The sequence below is a fragment of the Passer domesticus genome, chromosome 6 (genome assembly GCF_036417665.1).
Source record: "Passer domesticus isolate bPasDom1 chromosome 6, bPasDom1.hap1, whole genome shotgun sequence".
Taxonomy (NCBI): Eukaryota; Metazoa; Chordata; class Aves; order Passeriformes; family Passeridae; genus Passer; species Passer domesticus.
Window position 1 is genome coordinate 71,610,754 of NC_087479.1, and position 21,436 is coordinate 71,632,189.

The 21,436-nt window shown below is 50.5% G+C and overlaps 1 protein-coding gene and 3 long non-coding RNA genes across 4 annotated transcripts in view; 1 reads left to right on the forward strand and 3 right to left on the reverse strand.

Annotated features, from left to right (window-relative positions):
- Positions 1–5,851: 5,851 nt before the first annotated feature.
- LOC135302249 (uncharacterized) lies at positions 5,852–6,749 on the reverse strand. The gene is made up of 3 exons (XR_010363952.1): positions 6,640–6,749; positions 6,340–6,529; positions 5,852–6,077 (listed from the first exon to the last, which is right to left on the reverse strand). It is a non-coding gene; the product is annotated as an uncharacterized LOC135302249 (long non-coding RNA).
- Positions 6,750–11,780: 5,031 nt separating this feature from the next.
- On the reverse strand, positions 11,781–12,638 carry LOC135302250 (uncharacterized). Its single transcript, XR_010363953.1, has 3 exons — positions 12,519–12,638; positions 12,219–12,408; positions 11,781–11,956 (listed from the first exon to the last, which is right to left on the reverse strand). It is a non-coding gene; the product is annotated as an uncharacterized LOC135302250 (long non-coding RNA).
- A 5,021-nt stretch (positions 12,639–17,659) lies between these two features.
- Positions 17,660–18,509, reverse strand: LOC135302251 (uncharacterized). Its single transcript, XR_010363954.1, has 3 exons — positions 18,398–18,509; positions 18,098–18,287; positions 17,660–17,835 (listed from the first exon to the last, which is right to left on the reverse strand). It is a non-coding gene; the product is annotated as an uncharacterized LOC135302251 (long non-coding RNA).
- Positions 18,510–18,676: 167 nt separating this feature from the next.
- LOC135302359 (hydrocephalus-inducing protein-like) overlaps positions 18,677–21,436 on the forward strand; it is a 29,473-nt gene continuing 26,713 nt past the window's right edge. The window contains exon 1 of the mRNA XM_064422729.1: positions 18,677–18,786. The gene's annotated coding sequence lies outside the window, so the exon portion shown is untranslated. The remainder of the gene's footprint in view (positions 18,787–21,436) is intronic.

Here is a 21,436-nt window from a genome sequence, read left to right on the forward strand (position 1 = left end):
CACATTTCATTACAACAATCCTCATAACAACAACAACAACAATCTACTGCACATATTTCCATGGGATCCTATGGAGTAACAATCTTCAAAACATATTTACAAAGAACTACTAACCTAAGAACATATTTACAAAAATATCCTAACTTTTCAAACATATATACACCGCCGTAATATCTACAGCCATCATCTGCATCAGTCCTGGAAGGAAGAAAGAAGCAAAGCTGGAGTCAGCTGCCAGCACTGGGCCCAGCTGGGCCCCAGGAGCTGGGACAGGGCTGGCAGGGCTGGTGTGGCCCCAGGCAAGTGCAGGGCAGGCCAGGGCTGGTGCTTGTGGCAGCACAATCCAGGCCCCCTGCGGGCAGCGTGTCCCTAAGCGGGGCCATCCAGCCCAGCCCCAGCCTGGCGCCAGGGCAGCCACTGTGTCTGTGGGCAGGGCATGGGGAGCATCTGCCTGTCTTACTTGTGGGGCTCCATCTTCATCCAAGGACCATGGGCTCCTCCTCATCCTTCTCATCCACTTCCATCGCCTCGATGTCATCCTCCTCATCAACTTCCATCTCCTCAACCTGGTCTTCCACGTCCACCTCCATCATCTCTTCCTCATTCAGCACCATGTCCACTTCCATCGCCACCACAGTGTCTCTGTTAGTCTGCAAGAGACAGCACAATCTCACAGTGGGGTTCCTGTCCCACACCATCCATTCCCACATGGCTGCAGCCTGCTCAAGCAGGCTGCCTCCTCCCTGGAATGGCACAGTACCTCCACTGGCGCAGCAGTGCTCATCCTGCTGGGGTTGGTGCTCCAGAGCAGGCAGCAGGAAAAGGCCAGGCAGCAGCAGCAACAGCTGAGTGCTGACGGGCAGAGCGCAGAGCGAGCGCCAACTGAGCGCTGGCAGCAGGCAGAGTGTCTGCTGTGGTGGTTTCCAGGTGCTGGACGTTCCACCTGGAACGCTGTGGGAGCTGTGATGTCACAGAAGTTTCAGGGCCGCTCCACACTGGGAGATGGGCATGGTGGAATGATGAAATCCTTGAATGGTTTGGCCTGGAAGGGACCCTAAGGATCATCTGGTTCCAAGCTGAGCAGCCTCCCAGCACAGCAGGTTGCTGCGGCCCCTGTCCAAGCTGGCCTTGGATGTTGGTGGGCATGGGGTATGCACAGCCTCTCTGCGCTGGTCCCTGTGTCAGGGACAAGCACCCTGACAGGAAAGAACTTCTTGCCATCATGGAATGGATTCCAGCTCTTGCAGTTTCATCCCATTCCCCCTTGTTCTGTCACTTCAGTTGCTGACAAAGAGTCCTCTCCCACTTCCCGGTGGGTCAGGCTGTTCCTGCAGTGTCACACATGTGGCTGAAGCTGCAGCCAGGAGAGAGAGAAGCCAAGCTGGCAGAGAGAGGAAATGGGGAAAGTGACATGAGAGATGAGAGGAGAAGGAAAAAGTAGAGACATGCAAGGCATTGGGTTGGGTGATTTGTGGCATTCATGCCTTTTATTAGAGGCCAGGTTCTCTGGTGCACTCAATGACTGTGTGATTGCGGCGTGTCCACAGTGAGCCCGTGTGAGCGAGCTGCACTCCCAGAGGCCGGAGCACACTTGCTTCAAGTGCTGATGAATGAGGCCAGAGATGGGTCTTTGTGTGGAACTCCAAACGCTGTGCATTGCCATGAAGAGGGTCCAGGGCCAGAGAGAAAATGAGGCTGGGGTCTGAGGGTTTCATTCGGGGGGGAGAAGGGGTGAAGCCAGGACCAGCAGGGGAGAAGAGAGAGGAGAACATTCTCTGGAGAGTAGATATAAGGAAAAAATGGCAGTTGAAGTGGGTGATAGCAACAAAACCTGCGGATTGCAAGAGGCTGCAAGTGGCCATGGGTGAGAGCCTTGCATTCAGAGGGGTTTCTCTGTTTCACCTTGGTCCCCTTTGCCCTAAGGTATCACAGTTGCAATGAGAGGCCCCTGGGCCTCCACAAGTGCCCCCTTTTTGTTTTCAAGAATGAAGGCTTCTGCCATGGACTTTTGCAAGCGTTGAGCAAAACTGGATAGAATAACCAAGACAATGAATACAAGAAACAAAGCCCACAAAACAGTCTTGACTAAATCACAGAATCACAGAATCATGAGTTTGGAAGAGACCCCTAAGATCATCAAGTCCAACCTATGCCCTAACATCTCAACTAGACTATAGCACCAAGTGGCATGTCCAGTCTTTTTTTAAACACATCCAGTGATGGTGATTCCACCACCTCCCTGGGAAGACAGTTCCAGTGCTTTATTATTCTTTCAGTGAAAATTTTTTTCCTAATATCTAACCTATACCTTCCCTGACGTAGCTTGAGACTGTGTCCCCTTGTTCTGTCAGTTGCTGCCCGGTGGAAGAGACCGACCCCCACCTGTCTACAACCTCCCTTCAGGAAGTTGTAGAGAGCAATAAGGTCACCTCTAAGCCTCCTCTTCTCCAGGCTAAACAACCCCAGCTCCCTCAAATGTTCCTCGTAGGGCTTGTTTTCCAAGCCCCTCACCAGCCTCGTTGCTCTCCTCTGGACACGCTCAAGTATCTCAATATCCTTCCTAAATTGAGGGGCCCAGAACTGGACACAGTACTCAAGATGTGGCCTCACCAGTGCCGAGTACAGGGGGAGAACGACCTCCCTGCTCCTGCTGCTCACACAAGTCCTAATGCAGGCCAGGATGCCGTTGGCCTTCTTGGCCACCAAGGCACATTGCTGGCTCATATCCAATCGGCTGTCAACCAGCACCCCCAGGTCCCTTTCTGCCTGAACACTATCCAGCCACACCGTCCCCAGCCTGTAACGCTGTAGGGGATTTTTGTGGCCAAAATGCAGAACACGGCACTTAGACTTATTAGACTTCATATTATTGGACGTAAAGATGAAAGCCAGCCTTTCATGCCCCAGTCTTTCAACAGTCCAGTGAGCCAGTCGTTGTTGCCTTTTGTCTGGATCTTATTGATTTGATCTGTGAGCAGCTGGCCGCTCTGGTATACTGAGTCCCTATGTGAGAAGAGGTTGACATGCGTGGCCATGGGCAAGAAATTGTGGCTTGGCTGTGGAACCACCCATGCGAAGGCATGCGGCATAGTTAGGAGCATCCAGCTTCCTGCTGCAGTGGCAACAAAGGACAGCATCCTTTGACTTTAGCTAATTTAGTAGTGGGTGGAGGCTTGGGTGGCCTGAAAGTAAAGAGATAGGGAGATTGCAATGTGAACCTTAAATTCTGGTCCCACTAAACTTTCTCTTCTGTAAGGCAAGGGTTTGAAGTCAGCTTATTAGAAGAATCAAATATCAAGGCTAGAATACAGTTTTTCCAATTGTTAAGCGGGATATCGCAGTTAGTGGTGTCTGAGCTCTCTTGGTGTTGGTGTGTGTGGTCCACACTGCTTAGGAGATCTTCTTCTGTCCTTCTTCTTCTTTTGCAGGCTGCTGCTGTCTCTCTTAGGCTTTTGTTCTGTTTTTCTGATGGTGGCTGTGGTGTTTGCCTGGCCATTGGCAGAAGAGTTTTATGTTTTTTGCTGGGATGCGTCTTGGGCCTGCTGCTGTAGAGACACAAGCATATCCTCCCTCCCAAGTAATGAATGGGAAAGGGCCCATAATTTCTTTGGATTCAGGGTCTTTGATCAACACAGGTGGCTTTTCTTTTTATTGGGCTGCCAATTAAATATAAAATGCCTGATGACTGGGGGAGTTGTTCAAAAAGTTGAGCACATCAAGGGCCTTGGCCAGGCTCTCAATGGGAGATACTATGTGGACTCCCTGTCTCTGTTGATCAAGGATCCTTTGGATGGAAGAGTGGGCCCTCTGGACGATGGACTGTCCCGTGGCAGAGTGTGGTATGGCTGTGACATGTTTTGTAGCCCACTGGTCAGAAAATGGTTGGAATCAGTGGGAGGTATTAGCAGGACCATGATCAGTTTTAATTTCCTGTGGAACAGGGAAGGTGGAAAAGGCTAAAAAGGAACGTTTTATAGCATCTTTTGATTTTTCACCAGCATGGGCAGGGGCAGAAAGCGCAGCGTTGTCGGTGTGGATTGAGACGGGGATGTATTTTAGTCTCCCGAAAGGGGCTTGGTGTGTGATGTGTGATTGCCCGATCTGGAGAGTCTTTAGTCCTCTTGGATTGAGTACAGCTCTGACAGAAGCAAAGGCATGTTGCTGACAATTTGGGCAGGTGTTTGCCATGGATCTTGCCTGATCTTGGGTAATTTTAAAGATGCTGAGCGGTGCAGGAATGTTTTGATGGTAGAAGTGGTGGCGGATCCTAGCCTGGTCAGAAACATTCCGTGGGGAGGTTTGGTGAAGCATTGCTGAGGCATCTGCTCTAGCATTGCCTACTATAAATGCAGGAAGGGTGGTATAAGACCTTGTGTGCATGATATAGCGTGGGTGTTGTCTGTGGGACAAAAGAGAAATGAAAGGGGAAAGCAAATGCTCTAGTAGGGGTTAGAAATGTCTTTGAAAATGGAATTTTCGGCCCGCTGCACTAGGTCATAGACATCTGCCGAATCAGTGATCAAATGAAGAGGTTCTTTGAAAGTGGAGAAGGTCCTAAGGACTGCAGTCAATTCAGCAATTTGGGCAGGGTGAGGATGCCCTGGCTTGGCTTTTGTCTCTTGAGCAATGCGGAGCCAGGGCAGTGCAGAGCAGGGTGGGAAGCAGAGCCCGGAGCCTTTGGAGGCTGCAAGCCTTAAACATCAGCCCCTGCAGCAGCCCAGATGCAGGTGCCACAGTTGCCAAGGCTGTCAAGGCCTTGAGAGCGGGCAAGTGGATTTTGCATCCCTGTGGGCTGATGGCGGCTCTGGAGCCAGGAGTGGCTGTGGCTGCAGCAGGAAGGGTGGCTGAAAGTTTCCTGCCTTGCTTTGGTGGCATGGCTGCAGGGGCCAGTGCAGCGAGAGCCCCCTCTGTGCTGGTGACAGCTCAGCTCTTGGGGACGCGGCTGTGCCCCAGCCCAGGAGCAGCAGCAGTGGCCAGCGGCAGCAGTGGTGTCAGTGGGACCCCCTGTGCACAGGGACCCCCAGCCGCGGGGTGGCCGTGGCAGCAGCCCCAGGGAGCTCCAGCCCCGGGATCCCGGAACAAGTGGAAATCCCAACTGTGCAAACGCTGCCTGTGCCTCTTGGGTTTTCTTTGGTTGAGGGGATTTCGAGGTACGTTAGAAGTCTCTTTTTCTCTAACTTAGCTGTCGAAGGAAGAGTTGAGAAGTATGTGCTTCACTCTCTTAAGGTTGATTTTTATATTTTGTCTAAAACATTTTTTTGCTGGCCTGCTGAGGTTTGTTCAGCAGGTCAGCTTAAGGTACTCTTTTTGCCTCTTGGGTTGGTGTTATCTTTTATATTAAAACCTGACTATACTATGTTTACAAGAATGTTTTAATAGCTATTACTTAAGTTAGATAGTGACTTTCTACTTGAAACCAATATGTGAATGGTAATATCGTCTTTCATATGGATGCTAGCGAGAAGAAAGAGGAAGGACTGGGTACACCCAAATTTTTCTATCTATGTAGATAATACCAAACTCTTTCGTACAAGGTTCAAAACCTCTGTGTACAGTGCTCTAAATGTTTTCCGTTCACTTTGTGATTACTATTACTAGACTATCTAAATTGTTGTGACTTTTAATTCTTGACATAAAGGTGGTAACATGCTTTATGGGTTAAATTCAAAGGCCCAGGGGTCTTTGGCTACATGCCAGGGTCTCTGAACCCCCTGCCAGGGATTTAAAGCCCCCTGGCTGGGGCTGGAATCATTTAGGATGGTCAGGGGGAGGTCCGGGGTTCTGACAGTGCCCAAAGGAATGAGAAAGAGAAGTGAAGTTTTATAAAGAATCATTATTTATTTGCTGAACATCGGCAAACACGAGGATTTACAGAACACATTTCATTACAACAATCCTCATAACAACAACAACAACAACAATCTACTGCACATATTTCCATGGGATCCTATGGAGTAACAATCTTCAAAACATATTTACAAAGAACTACTAACCTAAGAACATATTTACAAAAATATCCTAACTTTTCAAACATATATACACCGCCGTAATATCTACAGCCATCATCTGCATCAGTCCTGGAAGGAAGAAAGAAGCAAAGCTGGAGTCAGCTGCCAGCACTGGGCCCAGCTGGGCCCCAGGAGCTGGGACAGGGCTGGCAGGGCTGCTGTGGCCCCAGGCAAGTGCAGGGCAGGCCAGGGCTGGTGCTTGTGGCAGCACAATCCAGGCCCCCTGCGGGCAGCGTGTCCCTGAGCGGGGCCATCCAGCCCAGCCCCAGCCTGGCGCCAGGGCAGCCACTGTGTCTGTGGGCAGGGCATGGGGAGCATCTGCCTGTCTTACTTGTGGGGCTCCATCTTCATCCGAGGACCATGGGCTCCTCCTCATCCTTCTCATCCACTTCCATCGCCTCGATGTCATCCTCCTCATCAACTTCCATCTCCTCAACCTGGTCTTCCACGTCCACCTCCATCATCTCTTCCTCATTCAGCACCATGTCCACTTGCATCGCCACCACAGTGTCTCTGTTAGTCTGCAAGAGACAGCACAATGTCACAGTGGGGTTCCTGTCCCACACCATCCATTCCCACATGGCTGCAGCCTGCTCAAACAGGCTGCCTCCTCCCTGGAATGGCACAGTACCTCCACTGGCGCAGCAGTGCTCATCCTGCTGGGGTTGGTGCTCCAGAGCAGGCAGCAGGAAAAGGCCAGGCAGCAGCAGCAACAGCTGAGTGCTGACGGGCAGAGCGCAGAGCGAGCGCCAACTGAGCGCTGGCAGCAGGCAGAGTGTCTGCTGTGGTGGTTTCCAGGTGCTGGACGTTCCACCTGGAACGCTGTGGGAGCTGTGATGTCACAGAAGTTTCAGGGCCGCTCCACACTGGGAGGTGGGCATGGTGGAATGATGAAATCCTTGAATGGTTTGGCCTGGAAGGGACCCTAAGGATCATCTGGTTCCAAGCTGAGCAGCCTCGCAGCACAGCAGGTTGCTGCGGCCCCTGTCCAAGCTGGCCTTGGATGTTGGTGGGCATGGGGTATGCACAGGCTCTCTGCGCTGGTCCCTGTGTCAGGGACAAGCACCCTGACAGGAAAGAACTTCTTGCCATCATGGAATGGATTCCAGCTCTTGCAGTTTCATCCCATTCCCCCTTGTTCTGTCACTTCAGTTGCTGACAAAGAGTCCTCTCCCACTTCCCGGTGGGTCAGGCTGTTCCTGCAGTGTCACACATGTGGCTGAAGCTGCAGCCAGGAGAGAGAGAAGCCAAGCTGGCAGAGAGAGGAAATGGGGAAAGTGACATGAGAGATGAGAGGAGAAGGAAAAAGTAGAGACATGCAAGGCATTGGGTTGGGTGATTTGTGGCATTCATGCCTTTTATTAGAGGCCAGGTTCTCTGGTGCACTCAATGACTGTGTGATTGCGGCGTGTCCACAGTGAGCCCGTGTGAGCGAGCTGCACTCCCAGAGGCCGGAGCACACTTGCTTCAAGTGCTGATGAATGAGGCCAGAGATGGGTCTTTGTGTGGAACTCCAAACGCTGTGCATTGCCATGAAGAGGGTCCAGGGCCAGAGAGAAAATGAGGCTGGGGTCTGAGGGTTTCATTCGGGGGGGAGAAGGGGTGAAGCCAGGACCAGCAGGGGAGAAGAGAGAGGAGAACATTCTCTGGAGAGTAGATATAAGGAAAAAATGGCAGTTGAAGTGGGTGATAGCAACAAAACCTGCGGATTGCAAGAGGCTGCAAGTGGCCATGGGTGAGAGCCTTGCATTCAGAGGGGTTTCTCTGTTTCACCTTGGTCCCCTTTGCCCTAAGGTATCACAGTTGCAATGAGAGGCCCCTGGGCCTCCACAAGTGCCCCCTTTTTGTTTTCAAGAATGAAGGCTTCTGCCATGGACTTTTGCAAGCGTTGAGCAAAACTGGATAGAATAACCAAGACAATGAATACAAGAAACAAAGCCCACAAAACAGTCTTGACTAAATCACAGAATCACAGAATCATGAGTTTGGAAGAGACCCCTAAGATCATCAAGTCCAACCTATGCCCTAACATCTCAACTAGACTATAGCACCAAGTGGCATGTCCAGTCTTTTTTTAAACACATCCAGTGATGGTGATTCCACCACCTCCCTGGGAAGACAGTTCCAGTGCTTTATTATTCTTTCAGTGAAAATTTTTTTCCTAATATCTAACCTATACCTTCCCTGACGTAGCTTGAGACTGTGTCCCCTTGTTCTGTCAGTTGCTGCCCGGTGGAAGAGACCGACCCCCACCTGTCTACAACCTCCCTTCAGGAAGTTGTAGAGAGCAATAAGGTCACCTCTAAGCCTCCTCTTCTCCAGGCTAAACAACCCCAGCTCCCTCAAATGTTCCTCGTAGGGCTTGTTTTCCAAGCCCCTCACCAGCCTCGTTGCTCTCCTCTGGACACGCTCAAGTATCTCAATATCCTTCCTAAATTGAGGGGCCCAGAACTGGACACAGTACTCAAGATGTGGCCTCACCAGTGCCGAGTACAGGGGGAGAATGACCTCCCTGCTCCTGCTGCTCACACAAGTCCTAATGCAGGCCAGGATGCCGTTGGCCTTCTTGGCCACCAAGGCACATTGCTGGCTCATATCCAATCGGCTGTCAACCAGCACCCCCAGGTCCCTTTCTGCCTGAACACTATCCAGCCACACCGTCCCCAGCCTGTAACGCTGTAGGGGATTTTTGTGGCCAAAATGCAGAACACGGCACTTAGACTTATTAGACTTCATATTGTTGGACGTAAAGATGAAAGCCAGCCTTTCATGCCCCAGTCTTTCAACAGTCCAGTGAGCCAGTCGTTGTTGCCTTTTGTCTGGATCTTATTGATTTGATCTGTGAGCAGCTGGCCGCTCTGGTATACTGAGTCCCTATGTGAGAAGAGGTTGACATGCGTGGCCATGGGCAAGAAATTGTGGCTTGGCTGTGGAACCACCCATGCGAAGGCATGCGGCATAGTGAGGAGCATCCAGCTTCCTGCTGCAGTGGCAACAAAGGACAGCATCCTTTGACTTTAGCTAATTTAGTAGTGGGTGGAGGCTTGGGTGGCCTGAAAGTAAAGAGATAGGGAGATTGCAATGTGAACCTTAAATTCTGGTCCCACTAAACTTTCTCTTCTGTAAGGCAAGGGTTTGAAGTCAGCTTATTAGAAGAATCAAATATCAAGGCTAGAATACAGTTTTTCCAATTGTTAAGCGGGATATCGCAGTTAGTGGTGTCTGAGCTCTCTTGGTGTTGGTGTGTGTGGTCCACACTGCTTAGGAGATCTTCTTCTGTCCTTCTTCTTCTTTTGCAGGCTGCTGCTGTCTCTCTTAGGCTTTTGTTCTGTTTTTCTGATGGTGGCTGTGGTGTTTGCCTGGCCATTGGCAGAAGAGTTTGATGTTTTTTGCTGGGATGCGTCTTGGGCCTGCTGCTGTAGAGACACAAGCATATCCTCCCTCCCAAGTAATGAATGGGAAAGGGCCCATAATTTCTTTGGATTCAGGGTCTTTGATCAACACAGGTGGCTTTTCTTTTTATTGGGCTGCCAATTAAATATAAAATGCCTGATGACTGGGGGAGTTGTTCAAAAAGTTGAGCACATCAAGGGCCTTGGCCAGGCTCTCAATGGGAGATACTATGTGGACTCCCTGTCTCTGTTGATCAAGGATCCTTTGGATGGAAGAGTGGGCCCTCTGGACGATGGACTGTCCTGTGGCAGAGTGTGGTATGGCTGTGACATGTTTTGTAGCCCACTGGTCAGAAAATGGTTGGAATCAGTGGGAGGTATAAGCAGGACCATGATCAGTTTTAATTTCCTGTGGAACAGGGGAGGTGGAAAAGGCTAAAAAGTAACGTTTTATAGCATCTTTTGATTTTTCAGCAGCATGGGCAGGGGCAGAAACCGCAGCGTTGTCGGTGTGGATTGAGACGGGGATGTATTTTAGTCTCCCGAAAGGGGCTTGGTGTGTGATGTGTGATTGCCCGATCTGGAGAGTCTTTAGTCCTCTTGGATTGAGTACAGCTCTGACAGAAGCAAAGGCATGTTGCTGACAATTTGGGCAGGTGTTTGCCATGAATCTTGCCTGATCTTGGGTAATTTTAAAGATGCTGAGCGGTGCAGGAATGTTTTGATGGTAGAAGTGGTGGCGGATCCTAGCCTGGTCAGAAACATTCCGTGGGGAGGTTTGGAGAAGCATTGCTGAGGCATCTGCTCTAGCATTGCCTACTATAAATGCAGGAAGGGTGGTATAAGACCTTGTGTGCATGATATAGCGTGGGTGTTGTCTGTGGGACAAAAGAGAAATGAAAGGGGAAAGCAAATGCTCTAGTAGGGGTTAGAAATGTCTTTGAAAATGGAATTTTCGGCCCGCTGCACTAGGTCATAGACATCTGCCGAATCAGTGATCAAATGAAGAGGTTCTTTGAAAGTGGAGAAGGTCCTAAGGACTGCAGTCAATTCAGCAATTTGGGCAGGGTGAGGATGCCCTGGCTTGGCTTTTGTCTCTTGAGCAATGTGGAGCCAGGGCAGTGCAGAGCAGGGTGGGAAGCAGAGCCCGGAGCCTTTGGAGGCTGCAAGGCTTAAACATCAGCCCCTGCAGCAGCCCAGATGCAGGTGCCACAGTTGCCAAGGCTGTCAAGGCCGTGAGAGCGGGCAGGTGGATTTTGCATCCCTGTGGGCTGATGGCGGCTCTGGAGCCAGGAGTGTCTGTGGCTGCAGCAGGAAGGGTGGCTGAAAGTTTCCTGCCTTGCTTTGGTGGCATGGCTGCAGGGGCCAGTGCAGTGAGAGCCCCCTCTGTGCTGGTGAGAGCTCAGCTCTTGGGGACGCGGCTGTGCCCCAGCCCAGGAGCAGCAGCAGTGGCCAGCGGCAGCAGTGGTGTCAGTGGGACCCCCTGTGCACAGGGACCCCCAGGCGCGGGGTGGCCGTGGCAGCAGCCCCAGGGAGCTCCAGCCCCGGGATCCCGGAACAAGTGGAAATCCCAACTGTGCAAACGCTGCCTGTGCCTCTTGGGTTTTCTTTGGTTGAAGGGATTTCGAGGTACGTTAGAAGTCTCTTTTTCTCTAACTTAGCTGTCGAAGGAAGAGTTGAGAAGTATGTGCTTCACTCTCTTAAGGTTGATTTTTATATTTTGTCTAAAACATTTTTTTGCTGGCCTGCTGAGGTTTGTTCAGCAGGTCAGCTTAAGGTACTCTTTTTGCCTCTTGGGTTGGTGTTATCTTTTATATTAAAACCTGCCTATACTATGTTTACAAGAATGTTTTAATACCTATTACTTAAGTTAGATAGTGACTTTCTACTTGAAACCAATATGTGAATGGTAATATCGTCTTTCATATGGATGCTAGCGAGAAGAAAGAGGAAGGACTGGGTACACCCAAATTTTTCTATCTATGTAGATAATACCAAACTCTTTCGTACAAGGTTCAAAACCTCTGTGTACAGTGCTCTAAATGTTTTCCGTTCACTTTGTGATTACTATTACTAGACTATCTAAATTGTTGTGACTTTTAATTCTTGACATAAAGGTGGTAACTTGCTTTATGGGTTAAATTCAAAGGCCCAGGGGTCTTTGGCTACATGCCAGGGTCTCTGAACCCCCTGCCAGGGATTTAAAGCCCCCTGGCTGGGGCTGGAATCATTTAGGATGGTCAGGGGGAGGTCCGGGGTTCTGACAGTGCCCAAAGGAATGAGAAAGAGAAGTGAAGTTTTATAAAGAATCATTATTTATTTGCTGAACATCGGCAAACACGAGGATTTACAGAACACATTTCATTACAACAATCCTCATAACAACAACAACAACAACAATCTACTGCACATATTTCCATGGGATCCTATGGAGTAACAATCTTCAAAACATATTTACAAAGAACTACTAACCTAAGAACATATTTACAAAAATATCCTAACTTTTCAAACATATATACACCGCCGAAATATCTACAGCCATCATCTGCATCAGTCCTGGAAGGAAGAAAGAAGCAAAGCTGGAGTCAGCTGCCAGCACTGGGCCCAGCTGGGCCCCAAGAGCTGGGACAGGGCTGGCAGGGCTGGTGTGGCCCCAGGCAAGTGCAGGGCAGGCCAGGGCTGGTGCTTGTGGCAGCACAATCCAGGCCCCCTGCGGGCAGCGTGTCCCTGAGCGGGGCCATCCAGCCCAGCCCCAGCCTGGCGTCAGGGCAGCCACTGTGTCTGTGGGCAGGGCATGGGGAGCATCTGCCTGTCTTACTTGTGGGGCTCCATCTTCATCCTAGGACCATGGGCTCCTCCTCATCCTTCTCATCCACTTCCATCGCCTCGATGTCATCCTCCTCATCAACTTCCATCTCCTCAACCTGGTCTTCCACGTCCACCTCCATCATCTCTTCCTCATTCAGCACCATGTCCACTTCCATCGCCACCACAGTGTCTCTGTTAGTCTGCAAGAGACAGCACAATGTCACAGTGGGGTTCCTGTCCCACACCATCCATTGCCACATGGCTGCAGCCTGCTCAAACAGGCTGCCTCCTCCCTGGAATGGCACAGTACCTCCACTGGCGCAGCAGTGCTCATCCTGCTGGGGTTGGTGCTCCAGAGCAGGCAGCAGGAAAAGCCCAGGCAGCAGCAGCAACAGCTGAGTGCTGACGGGCAGAGCGCAGAGCGAGCGCCAACTGAGCGCTGGCAGCAGGCAGAGTGTCTGCTGTGGTGGTTTCCAGGTGCTGGACGTTCCACCTGGAACGCTGTGGGAGCTGTGATGTCACAGAAGTTTCAGGGCCGCTCCACACTGGGAGATGGGCATGGTGGAATGATGAAATCCTTGAATGGTTTGGCCTGGAAGGGACCCTAAGGATCATCTGGTTCCAAGCTGAGCAGCCTCGCAGCACAGCAGGTTGCTGCGGCCCCTGTCCAAGCTGGCCTTGGATGTTGGTGGGCATGGGGTATGCACAGGCTCTCTGCGCTGGTCCCTGTGTCAGGGACAAGCACCCTGACAGGAAAGAACTTCTTGCCATCATGGAATGGATTCCAGCTCTTGCAGTTTCATCCCATTCCCCCTTGTTCTGTCACTTCAGTTGCTGACAAAGAGTCCTCTCCCACTTCCCGGTGGGTCAGGCTGTTCCTGCAGTGTCACACATGTGGCTGAAGCTGCAGCCAGGAGAGAGAGAAGCCAAGCTGGCAGAGAGAGGAAATGGGGAAAGTGACATGAGAGATGAGAGGAGAAGGAAAAAGTAGAGACATGCAAGGCATTGGGTTGGGTGATTTGTGGCATTCATGCCTTTTATTAGAGGCCAGGTTCTCTGGTGCACTCAATGACTGTGTGATTGCGGCGTGTCCACAGTGAGCCCGTGTGAGCGAGCTGCACTCCCAGAGGCCGGAGCACACTTGCTTCAAGTGCTGATGAATGAGGCCAGAGATGGGTCTTTGTGTGGAACTCCAAACGCTGTGCATTGCCATGAAGAGGGTCCAGGGCCAGAGAGAAAATGAGGCTGGGGTCTGAGGGTTTCATTCGGGGGGGAGAAGGGGTGAAGCCAGGACCAGCAGGGGAGAAGAGAGAGGAGAACATTCTCTGGAGAGTAGATATAAGGAAAAAATGGCAGTTGAAGTGGGTGATAGCAACAAAACCTGCGGATTGCAAGAGGCTGCAAGTGGCCATGGGTGAGAGCCTTGCATTCAGAGGGGTTTCTCTGTTTCACCTTGGTCCCCTTTGCCCTAAGGTATCACAGTTGCAATGAGAGGCCCCTGGGCCTCCACAAGTGCCCCCTTTTTGTTTTCAAGAATGAAGGCTTCTGCCATGGACTTTTGCAAGCGTTGAGCAAAACTGGATAGAATAACCAAGACAATGAATACAAGAAACAAAGCCCACAAAACAGTCTTGACTAAATCACAGAATCACAGAATCATGAGTTTGGAAGAGACCCCTAAGATCATCAAGTCCAACCTATGCCCTAACATCTCAACTAGACTATAGCACCAAGTGGCATGTCCAGTCTTTTTTTAAACACATCCAGTGATGGTGATTCCACCACCTCCCTGGGAAGACAGTTCCAGTGCTTTATTATTCTTTCAGTGAAAATTTTTTTCCTAATATCTAACCTATACCTTCCCTGACGTAGCTTGAGACTGTGTCCCCTTGTTCTGTCAGTTGCTGCCCGGTGGAAGAGACCGACCCCCACCTGTCTACAACCTCCCTTCAGGAAGTTGTAGAGAGCAATAAGGTCACCTCTAAGCCTCCTCTTCTCCAGGCTAAACAACCCCAGCTCCCTCAAATGTTCCTCGTAGGGCTTGTTTTCCAAGCCCCTCACCAGCCTCGTTGCTCTCCTCTGGACACGCTCAAGTATCTCAATATCCTTCCTAAATTGAGGGGCCCAGAACTGGACACAGTACTCAAGATGTGGCCTCACCAGTGCCGAGTACAGGGGGAGAATGACCTCCCTGCTCCTGCTGCTCACACAAGTCCTAATGCAGGCCAGGATGCCGTTGGCCTTCTTGGCCACCAAGGCACATTGCTGGCTCATATCCAATCGGCTGTCAACCAGCACCCCCAGGTCCCTTTCTGCCTGAACACTATCCAGCCACACCGTCCCCAGCCTGTAACGCTGTAGGGGATTTTTGTGGCCAAAATGCAGAACACGGCACTTAGACTTATTAGACTTCATATTGTTGGACGTAAAGATGAAAGCCAGCCTTTCATGCCCCAGTCTTTCAACAGTCCAGTGAGCCAGTCGTTGTTGCCTTTTGTCTGGATCTTATTGATTTGATCTGTGAGCAGCTGGCCGCTCTGGTATACTGAGTCCCTATGTGAGAAGAGGTTGACATGCGTGGCCATGGGCAAGAAATTGTGGCTTGGCTGTGGAACCACCCATGCGAAGGCATGCGGCATAGTGAGGAGCATCCAGCTTCCTGCTGCAGTGGCAACAAAGGACAGCATCCTTTGACTTTAGCTAATTTAGTAGTGGGTGGAGGCTTGGGTGGCCTGAAAGTAAAGAGATAGGGAGATTGCAATGTGAACCTTAAATTCTGGTCCCACTAAACTTTCTCTTCTGTAAGGCAAGGGTTTGAAGTCAGCTTATTAGAAGAATCAAATATCAAGGCTAGAATACAGTTTTTCCAATTGTTAAGCGGGATATCGCAGTTAGTGGTGTCTGAGCTCTCTTGGTGTTGGTGTGTGTGGTCCACACTGCTTAGGAGATCTTCTTCTGTCCTTCTTCTTCTTTTGCAGGCTGCTGCTGTCTCTCTTAGGCTTTTGTTCTGTTTTTCTGATGGTGGCTGTGGTGTTTGCCTGGCCATTGGCAGAAGAGTTTGATGTTTTTTGCTGGGATGCGTCTTGGGCCTGCTGCTGTAGAGACACAAGCATATCCTCCCTCCCAAGTAATGAATGGGAAAGGGCCCATAATTTCTTTGGATTCAGGGTCTTTGATCAACACAGGTGGCTTTTCTTTTTATTGGGCTGCCAATTAAATATAAAATGCCTGATGACTGGGGGAGTTGTTCAAAAAGTTGAGCACATCAAGGGCCTTGGCCAGGCTCTCAATGGGAGATACTATGTGGACTCCCTGTCTCTGTTGATCAAGGATCCTTTGGATGGAAGAGTGGGCCCTCTGGACGATGGACTGTCCTGTGGCAGAGTGTGGTATGGCTGTGACATGTTTTGTAGCCCACTGGTCAGAAAATGGTTGGAATCAGTGGGAGGTATAAGCAGGACCATGATCAGTTTTAATTTCCTGTGGAACAGGGGAGGTGGAAAAGGCTAAAAAGTAACGTTTTATAGCATCTTTTGATTTTTCAGCAGCATGGGCAGGGGCAGAAACCGCAGCGTTGTCGGTGTGGATTGAGACGGGGATGTATTTTAGTCTCCCGAAAGGGGCTTGGTGTGTGATGTGTGATTGCCCGATCTGGAGAGTCTTTAGTCCTCTTGGATTGAGTACAGCTCTGACAGAAGCAAAGGCATGTTGCTGACAATTTGGGCAGGTGTTTGCCATGAATCTTGCCTGATCTTGGGTAATTTTAAAGATGCTGAGCGGTGCAGGAATGTTTTGATGGTAGAAGTGGTGGCGGATCCTAGCCTGGTCAGAAACATTCCGTGGGGAGGTTTGGAGAAGCATTGCTGAGGCATCTGCTCTAGCATTGCCTACTATAAATGCAGGAAGGGTGGTATAAGACCTTGTGTGCATGATATAGCGTGGGTGTTGTCTGTGGGACAAAAGAGAAATGAAAGGGGAAAGCAAATGCTCTAGTAGGGGTTAGAAATGTCTTTGAAAATGGAATTTTCGGCCCGCTGCACTAGGTCATAGACATCTGCCGAATCAGTGATCAAATGAAGAGGTTCTTTGAAAGTGGAGAAGGTCCTAAGGACTGCAGTCAATTCAGCAATTTGGGCAGGGTGAGGATGCCCTGGCTTGGCTTTTGTCTCTTGAGCAATGTGGAGCCAGGGCAGTGCAGAGCAGGGTGGGAAGCAGAGCCCGGAGCCTTTGGAGGCTGCAAGGCTTAAACATCAGCCCCTGCAGCAGCCCAGATGCAGGTGCCACAGTTGCCAAGGCTGTCAAGGCCGTGAGAGCGGGCAGGTGGATTTTGCATCCCTGTGGGCTGATGGCGGCTCTGGAGCCAGGAGTGTCTGTGGCTGCAGCAGGAAGGGTGGCTGAAAGTTTCCTGCCTTGCTTTGGTGGCATGGCTGCAGGGGCCAGTGCAGTGAGAGCCCCCTCTGTGCTGGTGAGAGCTCAGCTCTTGGGGACGCGGCTGTGCCCCAGCCCAGGAGCAGCAGCAGTGGCCAGCGGCAGCAGTGGTGTCAGTGGGACCCCCTGTGCACAGGGACCCCCAGGCGCGGGGTGGCCGTGGCAGCAGCCCCAGGGAGCTCCAGCCCCGGGATCCCGGAACAAGTGGAAATCCCAACTGTGCAAACGCTGCCTGTGCCTCTTGGGTTTTCTTTGGTTGAAGGGATTTCGAGGTACGTTAGAAGTCTCTTTTTCTCTAACTTAGCTGTCGAAGGAAGAGTTGAGAAGTATGTGCTTCACTCTCTTAAGGTTGATTTTTATATTTTGTCTAAAACATTTTTTTGCTGGCCTGCTGAGGTTTGTTCAGCAGGTCAGCTTAAGGTACTCTTTTTGCCTCTTGGGTTGGTGTTATCTTTTATATTAAAACCTGCCTATACTATGTTTACAAGAATGTTTTAATACCTATTACTTAAGTTAGATAGTGACTTTCTACTTGAAACCAATATGTGAATGGTAATATCGTCTTTCATATGGATGCTAGCGAGAAGAAAGAGGAAGGACTGGGTACACCCAAATTTTTCTATCTATGTAGATAATACCAAACTCTTTCGTACAAGGTTCAAAACCTCTGTGTACAGTGCTCTAAATGTTTTCCGTTCACTTTGTGATTACTATTACTAGACTATCTAAATTGTTGTGACTTTTAATTCTTGACATAAAGGTGGTAACTTGCTTTATGGGTTAAATTCAAAGGCCCAGGGGTCTTTGGCTACATGCCAGGGTCTCTGAACCCCCTGCCAGGGATTTAAAGCCCCCTGGCTGGGGCTGGAATCATTTAGGATGGTCAGGGGGAGGTCCGGGGTTCTGACAGTGCCCAAAGGAATGAGAAAGAGAAGTGAAGTTTTATAAAGAATCATTATTTATTTGCTGAACATCGGCAAACACGAGGATTTACAGAACACATTTCATTACAACAATCCTCATAACAACAACAACAACAACAATCTACTGCACATATTTCCATGGGATCCTATGGAGTAACAATCTTCAAAACATATTTACAAAGAACTACTAACCTAAGAACATATTTACAAAAATATCCTAACTTTTCAAACATATATACACCGCCGAAATATCTACAGCCATCATCTGCATCAGTCCTGGAAGGAAGAAAGAAGCAAAGCTGGAGTCAGCTGCCAGCACTGGGCCCAGCTGGGCCCCAAGAGCTGGGACAGGGCTGGCAGGGCTGGTGTGGCCCCAGGCAAGTGCAGGGCAGGCCAGGGCTGGTGCTTGTGGCAGCACAATCCAGGCCCCCTGCGGGCAGCGTGTCCCTGAGCGGGGCCATCCAGCCCAGCCCCAGCCTGGCGTCAGGGCAGCCACTGTGTCTGTGGGCAGGGCATGGGGAGCATCTGCCTGTCTTACTTGTGGGGCTCCATCTTCATCCTAGGACCATGGGCTCCTCCTCATCCTTCTCATCCACTTCCATCGCCTCGATGTCATCCTCCTCATCAACTTCCATCTCCTCAACCTGGTCTTCCACGTCCACCTCCATCATCTCTTCCTCATTCAGCACCATGTCCACTTCCATCGCCACCACAGTGTCTCTGTTAGTCTGCAAGAGACAGCACAATGTCACAGTGGGGTTCCTGTCCCACACCATCCATTGCCACATGGCTGCAGCCTGCTCAAACAGGCTGCCTCCTCCCTGGAATGGCACAGTACCTCCACTGGCGCAGCAGTGCTCATCCTGCTGGGGTTGGTGCTCCAGAGCAGGCAGCAGGAAAAGCCCAGGCAGCAGCAGCAACAGCTGAGTGCTGACGGGCAGAGCGCAGAGCGAGCGCCAACTGAGCGCTGGCAGCAGGCAGAGTGTCTGCTGTGGTGGTTTCCAGGTGCTGGACGTTCCACCTGGAACGCTGTGGGAGCTGTGATGTCACAGAAGTTTCAGGGCCGCTCCACACTGGGAGATGGGCATGGTGGAATGATGAAATCCTTGAATGGTTTGGCCTGGAAGGGACCCTAAGGATCATCTGGTTCCAAGCTGAGCAGCCTCGCAGCACAGCAGGTTGCTGCGGCCCCTGTCCAAGCTGGCCTTGGATGTTGGTGGGCATGGGGTATGCACAGGCTCTCTGCGCTGGTCCCTGTGTCAGGGACAAGCACCCTGACAGGAAAGAACTTCTTGCCATCATGGAATGGATTCCAGCTCTTGCAGTTTCATCCCATTCCCCCTTGTTCTGTCACTTCAGTTGCTGACAAAGAGTCCTCTCCCACTTCCCGGTGGGTCAGGCTGTTCCTGCAGTGTCACACATGTGGCTGAAGCTGCAGCCAGGAGAGAGAGAAGCCAAGCTGGCAGAGAGAGGAAATGGGGAAAGTGACATGAGAGATGAGAGGAGAAGGAAAAAGTAGAGACATGCAAGGCATTGGGTTGGGTGATTTGTGGCATTCATGCCTTTTATTAGAGGCCAGGTTCTCTGGTGCACTCAATGACTGTGTGATTGCGGCGTGTCCACAGTGAGCCCGTGTGAGCGAGCTGCACTCCCAGAGGCCGGAGCACACTTGCTTCAAGTGCTGATGAATGAGGCCAGAGATGGGTCTTTGTGTGGAACTCCAAACGCTGTGCATTGCCATGAAGAGGGTCCAGGGCCAGAGAGAAAATGAGGCTGGGGTCTGAGGGTTTCATTCGGGGGGGAGAAGGGGTGAAGCCAGGACCAGCAGGGGAGAAGAGAGAGGAGAACATTCTCTGGAGAGTAGATATAAGGAAAAAATGGCAGTTGAAGTGGGTGATAGCAACAAAACCTGCGGATTGCAAGAGGCTGCAAGTGGCCATGGGTGAGAGCCTTGCATTCAGAGGGGTTTCTCTGTTTCACCTTGGTCCCCTTTGCCCTAAGGTATCACAGTTGCAATGAGAGGCCCCTGGGCCTCCACAAGTGCCCCCTTTTTGTTTTCAAGAATGAAGGCTTCTGCCATGGACTTTTGCAAGCATTGAGCAAAACTGGATAGAATAACCAAGACAATGAATACAAGAAACAAAGCCCACAAAACAGTCTTGACTAAATCACAGAATCACAGAATCATGAGTTTGGAAGAGACCCCTAAGATCATCAAGTCCAACCTATGCCCTAACATCTCAACTAGACTATAGCACCAAGTGGCATGTCCAGTCTTTTTTTAAACACATCCAGTGATGGTGATTCCACCACCTCCCTGGGAAGACAGTTCCAGTGCTTTATTATTCTTTCAGTGAAAATTTTTTTCCTAATATCTAACCTATACCTTCCCTGACGTAGCTTGAGACTGTGTCCCCTTGTTCTGTCAGTTGCTGCCCGGTGGAAGAGACCGACCCCCACCTGTCTACAACCTCCCTTCAGGAAGTTGTAGAGAGCAATAAGGTCACCTCTAAGCCTCCTCTTCTCCAGGCTAAACAACCCCAGCTCCCTCAAATGTTCCTCGTAGGGCTTGTTTTCCAAGCCCCTCACCAGCCTCGTTGCTCTCCTCTGGACACGCTCAAGTATCTCAATATCCTTCCTAAATTGAGGGGCCCAGAACTGGACACAGTACTCAAGATGTGGCCTCACCAGTGCCGAGTACAGGGGGAGAATGACCTCCCTGCTCCTGCTGCTCACACAAGTCCTAATGCAGGCCAGGATGCCGTTGGCCTTCTTGGCCACCAAGGCACATTGCTGGCTCATATCCAATCGGCTGTCAACCAGCACCCCCAGGTCCCTTTCTGCCTGAACACTATCCAGCCACACTGTCCCCAGCCTGTAACGCTGTAGGGGATTTTTGTGGCCAAAATGCAGAACACGGCACTTAGACTTATTAGACTTCATATTGTTGGACGTAAAGATGAAAGCCAGCCTTTCATGCCCCAGTCTTTCAACAGTCCAGTGAGCCAGTCGTTGTTGCCTTTTGTCTGGATCTTATTGATTTGATCTGTGAGCAGCTGGCCGCTCTGGTATACTGAGTCCCTATGTGAGAAGAGGTTGACATGCGTGGCCATGGGCAAGAAATTGTGGCTTGGCTGTGGAACCACCCATGCGAAGGCATGCGGCATAGTGAGGAGCATCCAGGTTCCTGCTGCAGTGGCAAGAAAGGACAGCATCCTTTGACTTCAGCTAATTTCGTAGTGGGAGGAGGCTTGGGTGGCCTGAAAGTATAGAGATAGGGAGATTGCAATGTGAACCTTAAATTCTGGTCCCACTAAACTTTCTCTTCTGTAAGGCAAGGGTTTGAAGTCTTCTTATTAGAAGAATCAAATATCAAGGCTAGAATACAGGTTTTCCAATTGTTAAGCGGTATATCGCAGTTAGTGGTGTCTGAGCTCTCTTGGTGTTGGTGTGTGTGGTCCACACTGCTTAGGAGATCTTCTTCTGTCCTTCTTCTTCTTTTCCAGGCTGCTGCTGTCTCTCATAGGCTCTTTTGTTCTGTTTTTCTGATGGTGGCTCTGGTGTTTGCCTGGCCATTGGCAGAAGGGTTTTATGTTTTTTGCTGGGATCCGTCTTGGGCCTGCTGCTGTAGAGACACAAGCATATCCTCCCTCCCAAGTAATGAATGGGGAAGGGTCCATAATTTGTTTGGATTCAGGGTCTTTGATCAGCACAGGTGGCTTTTCTTTTTATTGGGCTGCCAATTAAATATAAAATGCCTGATGACTGGGGGAGTTGTTCAAAAAGTTGAGCACATCAAGGGCCTTGGCCTCCAATGGGAGATACTATGTGGACTCCCTGTCTCTGTTGATCAAGGATCCTTTGGATGGAAGAGTGG